We start from the raw sequence: 18,970 nt of genomic DNA, 5'->3' as shown, positions 1-18,970 counted from the left end.
GCAATTTACAATGTGTAATCCAAATATATAATTATTCAATTTAAATTTAGAAAATGTAGATGTAAAGGTAACATTAGTGCAGGAAGGAAAAAGAAGGCAAAAAATCTCATTTTAAAATTGAAAGTCAAATTCCTGAGAGAGAGGGGCCATCCTCGCTTTACCCTAACATTCCATAATCATTAAAATGTGTCTGAATCAGTGTCAGGATGTGACATGCAGGAATAAGTTATTGTTTGAGAGCAGAATTACTTTATACGGGTAATAAGCATGTATTAATTCCGACATTAAACTCTGCATTCCTGTATATAACCTCGGCATATTTCGTCGAATTCTACAATGCAAAGCTATGAATCACAGTAATAAATAAGCTTTTAGTTTAGTTTTGTATCCCAAATTATGTAATTTTCATAATACACATACATTTATGTATGATTCTGCATTTATATGTTAAAATGGATACCGATATCACAATGAATCAAATGAAGAAATCATTAATTACAACTTATTTGTGTACATTCCTTATAATGATGTTTTACTTTAAAACATTAATTAAATGTTCTTTTAAGATGAAGTGGAAAACAAACCTTTATCATTAAAAAATATATTTGAAAGCAGTCTCCAATTAACTATAGGTCTAATATGCAACCGATTCGGGCAAAAAATATACAGACTAATGAAAGGGTCACCGGGAAAATTTCTCCAAAATGAAAAATACAACTGATTTGTAATATCATATATTTCCTTGAGGATGTTTTCTCCACACCATTATTATCTAGTTTGTTTTTTAAACTTTTCATTCTTAAAATATTTAAATCTTTAACATGCAAGAAAATAAACTCTCAGGCAGGAAAAAGATAAACTGATCAAACAACAAGTCGTTACTTTAGACACTTGTCCTAAAAAAGGGGGGGGGATATTTTTTTGAATATAAAAAAAAGTTGTTTAAAATACCTTTAAATATGGAAAGTGGAAGTCAAAAGATAGACAGATGAGAGAAAGAAGAAAGTGCGTGGAGGATCCGGTTATCATTTACGCCACTTACTCTTGAAACCGATGCCACATGAGAAAAAAATTCTCACAGAGAATTAAATATAGAAATGAACTATGGAACAGTTTAAAGAATTTTAATAAAACAACTTAAATCAAATGTTCTAGCTAGCACATGTTGGTTTTGTTGAGTAAATAAAACGTGCATTCGTAAGTAAAAGATTTCATAAATTTTTGGATGAACTGAAAATGAGCGCATATTAGTAACTTCAAAAAGAGTTCGGTAAAACCTTGCGGCGATAGACAAAACATTACTTTATGTGTATCTATAGATATTTAAAAAGTACTATGTATATTTAAATAAACTTTTTTATGCAACAATAAAAATAGAAAGAGGTAATGAGGTATGAAAATTTTGTTGATAACTTCCATTTACTAAAGATATAGCAGTTATGACACTTTTGCATCAATCCTCGTACGTCCTTTTCTAAAGGTGTTTTAAACCATAATTCCTGAATTATCACCCATATTATTTAATTTGTTTGCGAAAAAGATAGTGATCATTTTAAGAATAGATTTCTTATTTAAAACTCCGATTTTCCTGCATGATTCTATAATAACAATCTTTTGATGTTTTGATGTGCTAAAACTGTTTAAAGCAAAATTTTTGTGTTGTTTCATACAATTTTTTTCTTAGAGGCATTTTGATTTGATAGCTTTTTTTGCTTACCAAGACAAGTTTTCATTTTAAAATAACATATTTTTCCTGCTAAACAAAAAATTTAAATTGTTAAATTTTAGAGATATCTCAATGTTTCTTTCTCTTTTATAATTAACAATTAGTTGATAAACAATTCATGAATCAAAACGTGTGTTTCATGAAGTCCTTAAAAGCATTTCATAAAGTCTAATTGCACTTTTTCTTAGTCAATAAGATTAAACGTAAATAATTATCTCTCCTTCAATTAATAATCGAATATCATATAATAAGAAAATATCATAAGACAAACAAAGTCGACAAATAAAACAAAAATATAATTAAAATGTCGGTAAAGTATGTACGTTACAATGAGTTTAGAAATCAGATAGCGACAGTATTGAGGCGCCATTTGTCACGATAATCTTCAAAAGGTCATGAGGTGGCTAACCAACATCATCTTTGTAGTGAATAGATGTCAGATAAATCATTTCATTATCCAATAGACAACTACGGGGGTTTACTTCAGAAAAGTGCGCGATTGAAATTCTGGGAACAACCCATATTTTTTAAGAAAGTTGACAATATTTTGGCTTTAGATTTTACTGGCGTATAAACGAAGAAAGTTAAACTTTGAGACTATGAAAAGAAAGTTCTCTCCTACAAAACTTGTCTTACTTTTTTTAATTTTAAACATGTTAATAGGTATTAGTATACTTAAGATTTTAGACGAAATAATGCGTTGAAAGACTATGGCTTCTTTGAATGCTGATGTTATAATTTTAATATTATACTTCCATATACACGTATTTAAATTATATAGTTGTGCTTATATTTTTTGTAGTATTACTACACAAAACACAAATGGTAATATTCTAAACAATGCCATGGCTTTAATGATCCATTTCAACTGTGACAGTATACTGAATAATTTAAAAGTAATACAGGAAGTTTCAAATCATCATTGAATGTAAAACTGAAGCGAAGATGATATAGTACAATAAAAAGCATAATATTTTTAGTCCAAATCTTTTATATCTTTTTATTTTTTACGTTTTTACATTATTTACACGCTGAATTGTCGACGGATTTTTCCGTTATTTCCCGATCATGACAAGGAGCACACGGCGGGTGTGACCGGTCGGCAGGGGATGCTCACTCCTCCATGGCACCTGATCCCACCTCTGATGTTTTGAAGGTCCATGTTTGCTCTGCTCCTATTTTGTATTGTTTAATGGACTTTTGAGCTTGAATACTGTTCATTATCTCCATATATTTCATTCTATAACTTAAATTAATCAGGCATTATATGGTGAATTACTTACATTCCATTTAATCTACTTTAGACGTAAATTAACGTTTGTTTAACGGTATAAATCCCTTAAGAAGGACAATTGTTTTTTAAATATTGCTTATTTATATCACAGATTTTTCTTCTTGATGATTGAATTAAAAAAAAAGATATGACGTTTTCAATTTATCAACTAGTTTTGCTTTCAATGAATGCAATTGCTGCAGTAGTTTTATTATTTCTAAAAATTTTGCATCATTTTTGTCTCTCGGATACTAAAACATTAAGGACATATTTGAATAAATAGAAAATTCCATTCATGATATCAAATTGAATGCATAATTAAAAAAAAAAAAAAAAAAAAAAAAAAAAAAAAAAAAAAACATTCATTTTACTTTTATAGAGGTTTTCTGTGTTCACATATGAAATATATTGTGAGAAAAAAAAATCAGCATTTGTTTCATAGAAGTCAAAAGGGTATTTTTTAATTAAACCATGCATTTTTAAAGGCAAAAATCAAAATACTGTATCCTATTCTTTCAGAAATCTGAAATTATTCCATTGCTTTACAGTGGAATTTCAAACAGCTAAAATAAAAAAAAAATGGACACTTAACAAGGGGAAAAATAAAACAAAGAGCTAGATTCACTTTATGCATAAAATGGCCCTTTAAGTATACCAATTTAGTTACTAACACCCTTTGTTCCATTTCAAAAATAAGTATTAAGAAGAGACTTAAGAGACCAGATATTGGAAAACAGGCTTTGCGAAATTGCAATGTTCTTGAATTTTGCAGTAAAGGGTTTATTTGAATACCTTAGACAAAGGATTAAAATTTGAGCACACCCCTCGATAAAAAAAAATGTGTTTTATAATCTGATGAAACAGTTCTATTATTACATTATTACACATCTTGGATCAGAGGTTGTGCTCTAAGCGAAATATTGAAAAAGGGCTTAGCTTTTGGCTATTATTGAATAATTTTGAGGATATGGGAATAATGATACAATTCTTGACGTCATAATGCATTGAATAGCCAGAAAATTACGCCATTCTCGAAAAATATGTATTCACCAGGTGTTTAAGTGATATATAATGTATCTTCAACTAAAACTGAACAGTTTTGATTTTTCAAAGGCCAAAAAGGCCATAGGTAAAGTTTTGTTCCCTGACTTAGACTTATTATTATAATTTACTGATAACATATTACTCTGAGACGTATAATTCTTGTAAAACGTATACTGATATTCAAGGAAAATTTTCCCCCATGTTATGCTTTAAAAAATCGTACAAAAATACAAATTGAGATCATTGTAAGATTCAAAATTCGGAAATTTACTGCATCTGAGATTAACATTCTAATGTTTTATGATATTTTAAAAGAATAAACATAAATAAATAAGAAAGAAATTGTCTTTATTTAAGAGAGAAAACATGTTCAAAATTCTGTTTTATAAATTAGTTAGATATTGATCGTTTCGCGTCCTGTACATATTTCTGAGGAGATCACTTTGATAGATGACGTACTTTCTGTTACAATTTATTCTTTAGCATGTCATTCACAAAGGTTAAGAAGGACATGTGTTATAGGAAAAATTCGGACACTTAAATGTAGGTTAAATAAATAGTCCAAGGTTAATGGTTGAAACCAGTCATTCGTTAATCTTTTAAACCCGAAGCATTTGTCATACCTTTTTTATCTTAAATTTTAATGCAATTTAATGTCACATGCACACCTGCTTTCATAGTGCATCTTAGAAATATGAATTATATACAATAAAAATGACATTATTCTGTCATACTCAGAAAAAATACATGCAAGGTGTAAAAGAAAAAAAATGACCATGAATTAAAAAAATTTAAGAATCAAAGTATGGATGAATGTCAAAAACTTAATGTTATTCATTTAATTAAGGCAGGTGTGATATTTCTTCTAGTTCTGGAGTGGAATTGGGGGAAAAAAAACTTGATTTAAAATATGTAGTAATATCTATACAAGTGAAAAATGGAAATAATAAAATGTTAAATGTATGTATTTTATTTTATTATAATTTGAAAGTTGAAATTTGCTTCACATTTCATAAACTTTTTTTTTCATTCAGAGTCCGAGAAACTAACAATATCATCATTTAAAAAAAAAAGAAAAAAGAAAAGAAAGAAAGAAAGAAAAAAAAACGCCCCTTTCTACGAGACTATGATTTTATTCTACTAATGATTACGCTGTACGTGAATGATTGTCAGTCTGTTTTATTTAATATATTTATATAAATATTGCAAAAATCACTTTGCCCTGATTCACAAAAATTTAAAAACTCACTTATTAAATTCAAAATGAAAAAGGATAAATAATCACATGAATTATTTTAAGTTAATAAAATTTTTGAATTTAAAAATTTTAATAAATATTTTATATACTGAGTTGAATAAAATGTTAAAGAAATTTTGATTTTAAGGGTTAAAAAATCATTGATCATTTCATGTATATTTCGGGGATAATGCATTGTTTTAATTTTGTAAAACATATACTTTTATTTTATAGAAAGATGTGACTTTCTAAGAAAAAGGTATATAGAATATTAGTTAGCTCTGCATCGTATAGAAAAGAATTCAAAAATAAATGTTTATATTTCTCAAAAGTGAATCATATACCGTTCACATTAATTAAGAGAAAACTGAACCAGGTAGTTGTGATTGGGTTTAATCGACTAAATTTAACTATATCGAGAAAAATCTTATTAATACCCCACTAGAGGAGTAATATCGATATTTTTATTATGTTATTTAATCATATTATTATCAAATGGATTATATGTCACTGTGTACATTCTGATTAAATCATTCCATTGTTATACTTCAGGCTCCTGATTTTCAAAATTATTTCTTTCTATGTGTAGGGAACTTTAAATTCTGATATACAGCATTTGTTTCCCTTAACTGGGAAATTTTTTAGGCTAATGATGTGCATTACCCATTGTTGTTTTTTTAACATAAGGCTAAATAAATGCCAAATGTAGAATTTGTAAAGATATATATCTTAGTTTAAATATCATTGAAAAATTTTAAAATAGCATACAGAATTGTTTAATTTCAAGCGATGTAGTTGAGTGCAATCCTGATTCACTGCTTTACAACCAAGGTGTCTTAAGTTTTGGTCTTCCAAAGTAAATCAAAGAAATCCAAAACTCGTGTAAACATCAAATATAAGAATATAAGGTAAAGATAACTTGTCTGACTTTTCCTTTCCACCAAAATAAGATGTACGCCAAAATATAATTTTCAATTAATCGGTATTTTTCTTCCTCAATAATCTTTTGCTGTAAAGCGTGTTCTCGAATGATTTTGAAGATTGTTTCAATTTGAATTATTAAATTATTGTCTAGGCACAAATATATATATATATATATATATATATATATATATATATATATATATATATATATATATATATATATATATATATATATATATATATATATATATATATATATATTCAAATATTAAAAGATCTATTATGATGTATTGCCAAACAGTATGCTTAATGTAGTGCACAATAGAAAAAAATCACAAAATTGTAATTCGAATGTTTAAATTGCTTTGTAATGCTTATTTGAAATGATTTGTAAACGTTTTTTTTTTTTTCCATATGATGATATAGAATAGATATTGACATTAAAAAAAACAATATTGAAATTTTATATTAATATTTCATTACTTGCTCTATTATTTTTTGAACGCAGAAATTTGAAATTAAGTATGATGCATGCAACGTTCTTTTTATGAAAATGCAGAGTTAAATATTTATTATTATAATACTGTTTATCTTCATACTTAGTAATTACTTAACTATTACAGTTAAATATTAATTATAGTGTTTATCTTCATATTAAGTCATTATTTAGATAAAGCTTATTATTAAGGTCAGAAGTGGAAATTAATTGAACACCTGTATGATAATTATACCCAAGGTGTAACTATTTTTCTCTTAACGTAAACGAGCGTTTTTGTAATTAAGAGGTAATTTAAAAAAAAAACAAAAACAAAAAAACAATAATACTAAAGATGTGATGCAATGCATATATGGTAAAATTTAATTGTAAAAAAAAAATACTGAAATAGAAAGAAAAATGATTGGTAACAATTTCAGGTTCTAATTTTTTTTACGCCATTGATTCATAAATAATGAGAGTGCACTTGATTTAGATTCGGCTAGAATTTTGGCGCACTTGAAAAAAGTGAATTTCGTTGATTCGTTACATTATAGTTTAGCATTCTACTGATATATCGGGTTCCTGTGATAAAGGAAAGGGATATATTTTCCCGACATTTTGTCTAAATTTGCTAAAATACGCTATGAAATATGCCAAGATAAGTAATTTTGTACAAAAATAACATTTTAAGTACCTTTTTCTTTCAATTTGCTATATCCGCATCATCCCTCAACGATCATAAAACGTAATTTGTGTGCATTTGAAAACGAGCTAACATTTGTTAAAAATGGTGAGAAGGCCCAGAGACTAGAAATTTTTTTCCCCAATATCTATAGCTAACTTTAGTTTATTATACTTTCAAAGTTTATACTATAATAGTAAATAAAAGTTTTCACTATAGAGAATCAAAGTATTTTTACTTTAGATTTCAGATTGTTATATGTTTTGTTCTCTAATTAATTCCTGTACATTTTTATAATACTAAATGGAAATATTACTTGTATATAAATATATTGTTTACAAAGTTTACGTAATTGGTATTGAATGTAGGAGACTTTAAGCTTCAAAATCTCATAAAAATTTCTACAGTAAAGTTTCACGGTAAATCAAGGTATTAAAGTATTTACTATAGTTAACTATAGCAAACTATAGTAAAACATAGTTAACTATAGTAAATTTTTGTTAGGGTTGTTTTAAATCCCTTATTTAGTATGTTGCAACGATAGCACAGTGGTATATACTCCTTGTTAGTGACGGCGAGGAATCATTTTATTTTTTAGACAATCACTGTATTTCAGTTTGATTTATAAAGGATCAACATAAACTTTAATATTGATTGTGTTGCATAGATAGCGAAAGCAATTACTCCCACACACTGAAATTATTATACATATATATTTAATATAAATATATTACATATATCTTACAACGTTCCAACCGCGAAGTTGTGAAGTGGTACTTTGACATCGTAACTTTTTAAAGATAAACAGACTTTGATATTTAAATTGTTTGTATTTTAATGTTATATCACATGTTCCTATATTCATAACTTTGTAAAGTCTGTCCACTTGTTGTCAGCAAACCAAATCGTCTGCTAAACTGGACATTTAACGCCTATCTTCTTTCAGAGAAAATACATTATTGGACAAAACTTTCCGATATTGCTTATGAAACAAAGATTATGAATGGAATAAAATCTAGATCAAGGAAAACAAATCCATAAATTAATTTTCCATTGTCACAAGCTGACCTTTTGGAATTTGACACCAAACACGTGTAGAATTAAATAATTCAAACTCTGTAGAACTGAAGTGATGACATCGTATAATGTGTAGGAAGTGACAGTTGTGTATAAAAAGCCGAACCCTGCCGTGCCAGTCACAAATCTTAGAATTCTCTCATTAATCCGGAAGATGTTATCGATACAAATTTTGACGTTTCTTTTACTTACTTATGAAGTTATTGCTTCTTGTACGGAACCTCGTCATGATCAACAGTATTTTTGCAGGGCACAAAATGGTAGGTATTTCATCTGTGTTTCTTTGTAAACTGTTTTGTAGATAGATATTGCATTAAAAATGCCCCCTTGAAGTTTCTTTTATTGAATTCAAATAAGATTAGAGTCATGAAAACGACAAATGTTATAATGCTTCAAAAGTCGTTGCTTTTTTTTCAATAGACTATGAATGTGAAAATAATATTAAACTTAATGCTTAATACTTTAATATTTTAATCTTCTTGCACAAATTAAAATGTTCTCTTTTTTTAGAAATAAAAAAGGAGAAATCAAGTTAATTTTTGTATTATTTACTTTTACAATAAATCATTTTTAAAATATTTTTTGTAAAACAAAAATCTTTAAAAAGTAAAGATTCAGGGGGATATAAATATACATATATGTGTATAAAATTACAAGATATACATGCATCTTCTTTCCAAGACGGATCATTAAATCTGCCTTACGTATTATAAGTGACAGATACGTTTATTTTTAATTGGATCATTTTATAAAACTGCACTGTAAACGTACTTTTAGAATTTATGCAATTTTACTTCCTAAGTGCATATTTGTGAATCACCTTAAATCAAGCACCATGCGTCATGTCATGCATTTGACTATTTGGATCGTACATATCAGCACATTACTGTTATATTTGAATTAAAATTAATTTTTTAGACATGTATTTATTTAACTTAATTTTGCAATTATAAGAGTATTATAGCGCACAGTTGAATACTACGGTAATCATAACTTTATGGATTATGTTAACCGATTCAGTTGTCATTTCTTAGATAAAAATAAAACAATGTTCTGTAAAAATATCCGTCTTGCAGACAAAACTGGCGTCAAAAAAATAATTTAACTGCACTTTTTTTTAAGTCCTGCTGTGTAGAGTTTTCAGTAAGCAAATACTTTATGTAACATTATGTAAAAAAAATGTAATAAATCATTAATTAAATTAAATTAAATAATTATTTAATTATAAGGGTATGCATTCTGATGCTTTTCTTTATTTATAATTTATTCCTTATTCACAGATTTGTATTGTTTATAGATTTTTTTTTTTAGATCGATCACTGTTATATTCATCTTCTTTCATTAAAACCAAATCCACTTAAAAATGAAAAATAGTGAATAGTTACGTTTAACAATTAAATCTGAGTAATATCGTATATACATGGGTAACACTTAAATTAGTTAATAAACTAGTTTGAATTGTATGTTTATCATCAGTGAATCCTCCTAAGAAATAAAATTCAATGGTAACGTTTTTTACAGTCCCATTTTATTTATTATAGGGAAATTAGAATAATTTCTATACAAGTCACTTTCAAAGAAAGAACAAGGTCATTTCAGAGAAAATTACATATGTCCAAATTTAGTACATTTGGTGTCTCTAGATGCTTATTTTATCTTCAGTTTGAAAAGATTTCTGAAAGGCTTATAGTGGAAATGAAAGAATCTTTTGAGAAGTGAATTCACTGTGAATCTACTGATTAAGGACCTTGTAACTTAAGATGAAATAAATCATTCTGTTTTTATTTTTCTCTGTAATTTTGCTTATTTCTGTACCTTTGTTCACTTTTTGTTTTTGTTTTCTTCTTTTGTACATTCTTACTTTTGCTTCAATTGCCTCGATGTAGGGAGAGGGCTAAAATAGGCAGAACCTGATGCCCAATCCTATTCACTTCTGTGAATAAAATATTGTTTACATCAAGTTCTGTTTTTATCATGCAGCATTTACAGCCTTTGTTGATGATATAAAGGGTCCACCTGGTGATCTTTTCGATAGAACCTATACTGTAACAGTTAGGAGGAGATACAGAGTAAGTCTTACAAAACCAGACTCTTTTTTTATTTTATTAATCGTGGAATGAAAGCTATTTTGGATATAAAGAATGTTTATAGTTAATTAAACGTCAAGCAAGTTATTTTAGTTTATCAGTTTCAATTTACGATAACTTCTCATTGTGGTTTTTATGTCAGACAATGTTGAAATACGCCTTGTATAAAGTGCTAAATATGATGATAAAGAGCTGTTAATTATCTAATTATTTTATATTAATGTATAAACCGTAAACAATGAAATTAACATTAACGTTTGAAAGAAGGACCCAATATGCAAAACAAACAGGTGCGACGAACCGAAATACTGCTCACAAACTATATCAAGTATTTTTTTTTTTTTTCATTTTCTCTTTTTAGGGATCCGAGGTTTTACCAAACACAACAATCACCTTGTACGGAAGGTCAACTTCATGTGGGCCTACTATTCTGGACTTGAAAAAACATTATAAAATTTATGGTAAGAGATGCAATGCACCCTTCCTTGATGCTTCATTAATAAAACAGTTTTGCCATATTTGATCAATCATATTCAGGAATCTGCGAATGCACAGGATTCAATTAATCAAAAGATTGGTGTCTTGATTTTTTTTAATTAAAATAACGGAATCGTTTTTCAATATTCCTCATTGGATGGGAAATTTGAATCTTCTACGGCGTAAAAGTGAAATAAAAAACGTGAAGTGAATCCCTCACAATTTGATTGACCAAACATTCTTTGAAAAGAAATCTACATCCCGGGATATGTCTCATTTTTATTGATTGTTTGATTTATTATAATTTATTTCCTCGTGTTTAAGCAAGTACAAATGGTCCTCGATTGGAAATCATTAGCCATGAGGAAATTCCCCCCGCCTTCGAAGGCCGAATGAAGATATACGACTGTACCTGTCAGGTGAGTTGGAAATAGGTCATTATTCCAAAACCAATAATCAGTACATCTATAACCACAAAATATGAAAAAAGAGAATCTATTTACATTTCAATAGCAAAGGGATAAGTGAAGCTTTCTTTGAATCATTTAATCTTCTCTTTATTCTCCCATTTATAAAATCATTTGTGTTGGAGACTAATGCGAAGGAGGGGTTAATGATTCCCATAGTTTATGCAATAATTGACTTAAATTTGAAAAATTAATTCATAGTAGGATGATAAACAGAAATTATTAAATCTTATATATATATTCTGTGAAAGTATTTCATTTGTCCTTAGGAAACACACTCACAAAAAGTTAGGCAATACTTAGCAATGTAAAGCATTTTTTTAAGTACAGCTTTACATTACTGCAAAATAAAAGTCGTTAATATTTCAGGAATGCGATCCTAAAATGGAAATTTTAGACACAAAGGAGTCAAAAGATTATGATAAACACAATATTTCAGAGGAAAAAGAGAAGGAACTTGTTTTCATCAGTAAAAATTATTGCATACTTATTGCTGAAAATTTATGTTTCCTTAAGAACTTTCAATAATCAAAATCAATACAAAAATTCTTTTTTTATACATAATAAATTATTCCACGTTTATGGATATAAATTTCTTCCATTGTTGGAAACAATGTATGTACATATATTCGTAATTCGTGATTACAGATTCAAATTCATGTGTCCAGGAGGCGAAACTCTGTAAGCTATGAAGATGCCCCAGATAAATGTATTGTGACAACAAATGGTCGAGATTGTCAATTTAGGAATGGCTATTGTAAAAAAATAAATAACATTTGCACGTGGAAACTTTTTCCACGTGCTCAACGCACAACAAACTGTATACAAAATATATAGAAAAGTTATTGTGATTTTTACTGTATATAATACTCATTATAAATACTGTTTATTTTACAATCTTGTTTTTAACATATTTCTGTTAAATTTGATTACTGTTACTCTTTATCATTTAGTATGTGGCAATAAACTATCATGCATAATTCATATTGTGACCTTGTGTTTCGTGGTTTTGTAGTCTTTTCTAGTGCACATTTTTATATCATGTAAATGCCAGAAAGTCAAGGAATTCTATGATAAAGATTACCTCAAATATTCCTTCAGTCCTTGCATGACACTTTCTTCCAGTCGGATATAATGCGAAATTTTGTTAAACTAAATTACTTTAAAAATTAAAAAAAATATCTTTCCGGAAAAAAGTGAATGGTGCGTCGTATACGTGTCAACTCGTACGTGATTGAGATCAAACGAATTCCTTTATATATAAATTCAAAAACTATAATAAAATCTATTGTTTGGGAAAACAATATTACTGTCATTTATACAAAATGTCACCTGGAAAAATTCTGAGATGTACATCACATTGTATATATATATATATATATATATATATATATATATATATATATATATATATATATATATATATATATATATATATATATATATATATATATATATATATATATATATATATATATATATCCACATACAACACTTACACTAAATATTTATATTGATTTTTATTTTTTCACATTTAATAAAAAATGTTTATATCCATTGCATATTTTCTCCATTACTTCTAAAAGGGGCCTGGGCACGAATGCATTAACGTTTTCTTTGCAATTTTAAATTTCTACATTTCATATAATAACTTCAATTAAATGAATTAAACTAGCATGATTATTCTTAGAATTCGATGACAACGACATTCTTCATAACATTACATCACATGTTGAACATCAGTATTTGAAGGACAAAAGCTCTGTTATTGTTCATGTTTACGATTTAACGGGTGTGTTCAATTTGTTTCCTCTGAACATATCACTGAGAAAGAAGGGTAATGCTAATGAGTATATATATATATATATATATATATATATATATATATATATATATATATATATATATATATATATATATATATATATATATATATATATATATATATATATATATATATATATATATATATATATATATATATATATATATACGGATATGAATGTCTCTTGGTCATTTGCAAACTTCAAATGATATTTAATGTGCAAAATATCCTGCAATATAAGAGATAGACTGCATGGTTCTCATCGGAACAAAACCTTGTTCACTAATAAAATTGAATAGAAAACAAATCAGTGCATGTTTCTGATTTCTTTCTCAACTTTCAGACAATTTAAACACCCATTTTGATTAAATTGCTTAATATTTTTTCTTAACCTTCCCTAAAATACGGATTTTCTTGATTTAAAATTATTTTGATCTATCTCTTGTTAAAGTACCATCGGAAATCATATATATATATATATATATATATATATATATATATATATATATATATATATATATATATATATATATATATATATATATATATATATATATGCCTTTATTTTTTATATACTAATTATAATATTCAATTCAGGAATAATTAGATTCCCCTGTTTAGATTGTGATATCAAATTTCAGAATGGATAAATCGGGTAAAGGTAAAGGATAAAGCGGGTAAAGGTAAAGGATAAATCGGGTAAAGGTAAAGGATAAAGCGGGTAAAGGTAAAGAAAATACATATTTACACTTTTGTTAACACTAATTTCTGCAGAAAAATTAACCTAATTACTATGGTCATGGGTACTAATGTATCAGAGTGTGTAAAACGTCTGTTATGGCATATTGTTAAAATGAATATCGTATCAGACAGTTACTTATCATAAAAAATGCCATATTTGCTTGAAAGAAAATATTTTAATGTTAATGATATATTTTTGAAATTGAAAATAGTTAGCATTGGGGTAATGATTTTTTTAAATTCACTAATTAATACATGTTTTGAAAAGTTAAAGACTTCAGAGTTCAGAATTTGAACTTCAAAAAATACCATTTGTCAAAACACTGTGTAAAACATTTAATAAAATCTTTACCTAGATTTTAACATTCATAATTTAATAGAAAATCTTTTTTTCCATTACAATCATACACCTGGGGTTTTGAATAACAGTCCAATAGCAATTCTACGTATTTAATATCTCATAACATAGCGTATCATAGTATTTTTTTTTAAATTCTATGAGCTTTATCACCAAATAAAAGAAGTCTTCTAAGACGGCAACGCCAATTTGTGGAACTGCTCTTCAAAACATTCTAATGTAACAAAACGTTTATTTCATATTTATGAGGATTTTTACAGAATTTATTTTCGTACATGTTTTTTGCAATGATAAGTCACTGATTCAAGCTTGTTAAAAATCAAGAACAGGTTTTCTTTAGCACGAGGGAGTGACACGTACATTATCGACACATATTGTGCTTTTTGATGTTTCTCTGACATTCATTTTCAAACAAGACTGCCACGCACCGTAAAAGTGCTATGTTTAGATTACGTAAGTAATTAATGCGAATAAAACAGGATGTTTTGTTTCAATATTTCAGTTAATATATCAGTTAGTGCTTGTCATAAGCGTTCAAAATCTAATGTAAGCCTGAAATAGAAGTCTTTCCTGCTAAAAAAAAATAAGAAAAAAAAATAAGATGAAAATTTACATATATTTTTAATCCGCATCTACTGAACACACACTTACTGAAAATGTAATTGACTTAATTAATAAATAGAATATATTTTGAATTATTTTACGTGCATAAAATGAACCTTATAGTGCAACCTCTCATTATTTTTGTTAACATACGTATCTGTTCCGCATAAAATACTAGTAATTTGTTCTTTTAAATGTCTTTTTCTGGTTTATCTATAATTTGATTCATTTTTATTTCTATCTTAAATGATGTCTTAATTAGGACTTTTATTTCATTATAGGTATCTTAAAGTACTTGTGGTGGTTTGAATTCACGACAGTTTTTGGTACGTTTTTTATATGTGTACATAAATACAGAAAAAGATGTAAGAAAATACATTGAATGATTGAACAGATACAATAATATTAGCATATACAAGTTTTAGTTAAAAGTATTGCACTCAAATGGAGAACAAAGTTCCGCGACGCACTGTCTGCTACTTGACGTGTTCTTTTTTTATTTTTTTTTTTTACGGAAGTATAGATTATGTACTCTTAAAGGACTATAATTTGATTTCTGCTTGTCATTAATACAAACAGAAATGAATATGTTTGTTTGAGTCACAACCTTACTGCATGAATACAAAAGATCGAACAAAAATTCTAATGAAGATAGTCCTAAGAACACAGTTTTGATTTTTTGTATTTAATAGACATTTATTTAGGAAGTTAGTCCAAAAGTTAGTGAATTGACTCATAAAATCATCAGTTAATAAATAGTGACGGTGAGTCTTATCGTCAAAATAAGGAGAGTTCAAATGTTTCATAAAAAAATTAAGTACACAAAATTAAAAATTACTTTTTTATCGTCAAATAAATTAGGCAAGCTAAGTTCACCAGACGCTATCGCTTTTATGAATCATTTGAATTCTTATTCGACAATGTCTCACGGACACACTCATTCAGTGAAACTAGTAATTTTATGGAGTCAGTTCACTCACTTTTTGTTAATCCTTTGTATAAGCACATTGTAAATAGATTTTTTTAAAATAATTTTAAATTAGGGCCATTTGATATGCCATCGATAGTTTTGTAGTGAGCATTTATATTTGACAAAGGATGGGCCTCTTGTGGCATAGCCTGGTCCATATTACTTCAACAAGTAGCCAAAATTCTCTGTATATTTTAATAAATGTTTGCATTACAAACGTATTCTACTCTGGTTCTGTTATCGAGAACAAGCTTAAACAGTTATGGTTTTTCAAAAAGAAAACATAACGAATAATTATCGCACTCAAAAGTCCAATTAATTAAAGAATACAAATTTAGAGCAGAGCAAACATGGACCTTTGAAAACATCAGTAGTGGGATTAGGTGCCACGGAGGAGTAAGCATCCCAGTTTATCTATTCACACCCGCTTTGGGCCCCTTGTCATGATAGGTAAACGGTGAAATCTGTCGACAATTCAGTAATGGACTTTTGCGAGAAGCGCTGACTTTTACAATCGACGGCTTACTTTTTCACTAGGACAATATACAGAAGCTTTTTTGCGATATAAATATTATGCGTAATAGTTCATTAACCAATAATAATGGGTCATTTCAAAGCAAATATTACGTTGTCTAGGAAGGGAACGGCAACCACCATACCCTAAACCCGCTCTCTTCCCCCATTGACCATCTCTGGCTTAGTTTTTCTTCTGGAATGTTTTTTTCTTCATTATTTGATTAATCTAGAAAACGAGATTGAAAGGGGATGTTTTCCCTCACGAATAAAGTAATTTAAATTATGTAATTCTGCCTCCCATCATCTCTTGCGTTGATTGCATACCGGTAAATCATGTTAGTGCCCCTAACACCATACCTATAACCACTTTTGAGGTTTTCTTGTCTATTATCAATTCCGTACATTAGGCAGGTTTAAAATGTCAAAGTAAGCCATCGACCGTAAAAGTCAGTGCTTCTCGCAAAAGTCCAATAATGGACTAACAATTTGTATGAAAAACTTCAGTAAACATTCGACCTTATCAGATTGAATTTGCAAACTAGGTCATTGTATCGTCTATAGAACTTGCAAAAAGATGACTTAAACAATATTGTTGATATCCTTGCATCATCAACTTATTTGTCAATAGTCTGTCTCAGTTTAAAAAACATTCGCACGTATAAAAGGCATGCTCTTCTGTAAAGTGATAATGGTATGTCATTACAATAATAAGGGAAGTTAACGATAGAAAAATTGAAGTCCTCATATCTATCATAAAGTTCGGTAGTTAGTTTGCCATCAATATCTTTCATTCATAAAAAAAATCCAAATATGAAACAAATGTGCCAGATTTGTTGTGTCTTTTAATTAAGGAATAACTGTCAGATTTTTTGGTTTCATGACGATGATCAATCGATTGGCTTGCGTGATAATTTTATGCATAAACGACAGTTAATCCTTATATTTACATGCTCTTGATTCTGCAAATTCACGTGCTACAAGCCCCGCTTCTATCTCTATTTGTCCCGCCCCGCACGTGATTTTTTTTTTCACCACGCCTATCGATGAACCAGTAGACTTATGTAGAAATAAAGTATTTTTATTATTTGAAATTTTATCTCGGACAAAGACATTGGAAATGTAAATATTTCGTGTTCAATGGGATATCCGGTATTTCGATTCAACGGAATAATGTATTAAATGTCCATGAATGAAAAAATGAATTTCAAAGATGTATTTTCAATTTTATGAACAACTAAGCCAAACCTAGAGACCCTGGACCTGGAGTATTAAAAAAAATAATTATTGCCATGAACATTTGCCAGTTGGCATCTTACTCCTGAGATTACCCTATCAAGTCAGAAATCACTTCTATTTTAAGGACATACGCAACGTACCTTACCTACTGATAATTTTTCAAGATATTCTTGATATAAGATTTTAGTGCCATCAGATGTTCGTAGACAAAAAGATCAGCTTGCATTACCATGGGGTTTGAAAAGACATCAATTGATGAAAGTTCTTGTATAATTCAAAGAAAACGATATAAAAATTATTAAACATATATTCTGCATGTTTCGTTTATCCAAACTTGTTTTAGAAGAAGTATGCAGCAGTATATATTGAGATTAAAATGTAGCAAACAGTTCCTTTAACTAATAAAGTACAAACTACGTTACGTATTTCCTTAACACAGGTACAAATAAAATCTCTAAAATCAAATAATTTGGTTTTATGAAAACTTAACACACTTAATTTGGCAGAATTTCTTACTAACACTGTGTACATGACATTGAGAGTGAATCCATATTTCAGAAGTTAGTAAAGACTTGCATAAAGATAAAACAACCATAGCATGTATTGAAATATATAACAGTTATATATATTTTTTAAATACACACTATGGTTACTAACAGAACCCTACCCTTAGGTCTGAACCATAAACAAAAGGGTCTTGAATTTCACACTTTTGGTAAAGGACTAATTACATAGCATATTATAATCGATTTGACTACTTGATGTCCAGGGATAGGGAAGACGATTTTTTTCTTTCTTTTTTTATTGTAATACCACTCTGGGAAATGAACCCTGAACTGAGGAATCGGATTTCCATTTTTTTTTTTTTTTTTTTTTTTTTTTTTTTGTAAAAGGCTTATTACTTATTAAAAAAAAACCCAATAGTTTCACAACTTGATTAACAGGAGTAAAAAAGAAAAAAATTTTTTAGATTGTTTTCATTTTTTATTGGATTTGATCTCAGGCCCCAGGGTGCCAAAGACCATGAAAATTACAACTCTTGTTATCCTAGGCCTTACTCCTTAGTTGCTATATACCAAATTTGTTGAAATTGGTTCATTTGTTTAAGAAAAGAAGCTTAAAAGTCAAAAGCTTCGGATTGATTGATGATGTGGAGAAAAACAGGCAGCAATATGTAAGTAAAATAGTTCTTTAAGATAATGTTAATGACATCTATGCACAAAAAAAAAAAAAAAAAAATCAAAAACCA

General features: G+C 28.0%; 1 long non-coding RNA gene across 1 annotated transcript; it reads left to right on the top strand.

The window, feature by feature from the left end:
- The first annotated feature begins 10,889 nt into the window (after positions 1 to 10,889).
- LOC133187900 (uncharacterized) lies at positions 10,890 to 12,280 on the top strand. Its single transcript, XR_009721273.1, has 3 exons — positions 10,890 to 10,989; positions 11,330 to 11,424; positions 12,121 to 12,280. It is a non-coding gene; the product is annotated as an uncharacterized LOC133187900 (long non-coding RNA).
- Positions 12,281 to 18,970: the final 6,690 nt, after the last annotated feature.

This window comes from Saccostrea echinata, unplaced genomic scaffold, assembly GCF_033153115.1.
Source record: "Saccostrea echinata isolate AGI-Se365-2 ecotype Australia unplaced genomic scaffold, CSIRO_AGI_Sech_v1 ptg000015l, whole genome shotgun sequence".
NCBI classification, from domain to species: domain Eukaryota; kingdom Metazoa; phylum Mollusca; class Bivalvia; order Ostreida; family Ostreidae; genus Saccostrea; species Saccostrea echinata.
The sequence above is the reverse complement of the archived record's forward strand: the minus strand, read 5'-3'. Positions and strand labels throughout refer to the sequence as shown.